Raw genomic sequence first — 1,803 nt, 5'->3', positions numbered from 1 at the left:
TACTCTATTCCAATATGAAGGCAGTAGATGAGCTAATACAAGGGGGGTGGGTAGGGGAATGAGCAAGTGGGGAGAGGGGAGGAGGAATGGGGATGGGTTGAAGATGTATGGCACACCTCTTGGGGGAGGGACACAATTGTAAAAGGACTTTTATCTAGCAAATACAATCAGTGTAACCTAATTGGATGCCTCAAGGTATTCCAAACAACAACAACAAAAATTAAATAATAATAATAAAAGAATACAACCATTTATGCTGTAGAATAAGTTGAGAACAGGGTGAGCTTCTTCTGAAAGACACAGAAACTGTCTTTTTGTGCTACAATGATAATGTTAATAAAGGCAGCTGTTTCCCTAACCAAGTTGACTATTTACCCAAAAGTGATATCCTGAGTCCTTAAAACCCTTAAGAGAAGACTAGGAAAGGAAAAGGCTTGGGACCTAGACAATGTCCAGATCCGTAGCTGTAGAATACTCTTCCCATTGTTATGTCACCACAGATTTAGTATTCATAATATGCCTATGTCTGCACGTTTTTATTTTGAGCATAGAATAATAATTTAATTAGGATGGGCCATTTACAATGATGACCACTATATTTTTGTCTCCTTAAGAAATGTACTGGTCGGGCTCAGTGGCTCAGCCTATAATCCCAGCACTCTGGGAGGTGAATACAGTTGGACTGCTTGAGCTCAGGTGTTCAAGACCAGTTTGAGTAAGTGCGAGACCCTGCCTCTACTAAAAATAGAAAAACTAGGCAGGAATCATGGTGAGTACGTGTAGTCCCAGCTACTCAAGAGGCTGAGGCAGGGGGAGCATTTGAGCCCAAGAGTTTGAGGTTGCTGTGAGCTACAGTGACACCATGACACTCTATCTAGGGTGACAGAATGAGACTCTGTGAGAAAGAAAGAAAGAAAGAAAAAGAAAGGAGAAGAGAGGAGAGAAGAAGAGGAATAGAAGGGAAGAAAGGAAGGAAGGAAGGAAGGGAAGGAGGGAGGGAGGGAGAGAAGAAGGAGGAGGAGGAAGAGGAGGAGGAAAAGGAGAAAGAGAAGAAGAAAAGGGAGGAAGGAAGGGAGGGAGGGAGGAAGGAAGGAACCAATTTTCGCATCCATTCTGGCCTATCTTGTGTGTGCATGTCTGTGTGTGTGAGAAAGAGAGGGAAAGAATGAGAAAGAATGAAAGAGAGAGAGAAGAATGAGAGAGACAGAATGAGAAAGAATAAGAGAGAGAGAGAGAGGGGCTCAATAAGGGAAGAATTGAACAGATGATTCACGTATCATTTTGTCCCACTAAGGGGACAGAGACTCTAAAGAATTTAAGGTCTACTCTTCCGAGATATACATGCTATCAAATTACTATAGCAACCACTATTATCACAGACAAATGATTTATCTAAAGGGGTATTTTTTGTTTTTAATTTTAATTTTTAGCAAAACAATACTTGTACTTAGTGAAAATTAAATAATACAGAAGAACTCATGAAAACTGACATTTTCCCAGCCAGCCTTTGGTGCATTCTCATCCCTTTTAATTGTTTCCATATTTATTTAATTCTTTGGCTAGCTATTTCTGCAAGTGTAGTTTATGTCATTATAACTCTATAGACTAATTTTTCATGTATAGTCATTATCAATTAATTCATGAGAAATGAAAATTTACTTCACTTTAACCTATTATTTCCCATCCTTTCCCAATGTTTAGCATTTGTATTATTTTTAACTCTTCCACTACTTTCATAACATTAAGTACTATAATTCAAATTATTTTTTTCCAGGGTGGCATCTGTAGCTCAAGAGGGTAGGG

Source organism: Otolemur garnettii, unplaced genomic scaffold (genome assembly GCF_000181295.1).
Source record: "Otolemur garnettii isolate 467f Iridium unplaced genomic scaffold, OtoGar3 scaffold00016, whole genome shotgun sequence".
Classification (NCBI taxonomy): domain Eukaryota; kingdom Metazoa; phylum Chordata; class Mammalia; order Primates; family Galagidae; genus Otolemur; species Otolemur garnettii.
This window is presented reverse-complemented; position numbering follows the sequence as displayed.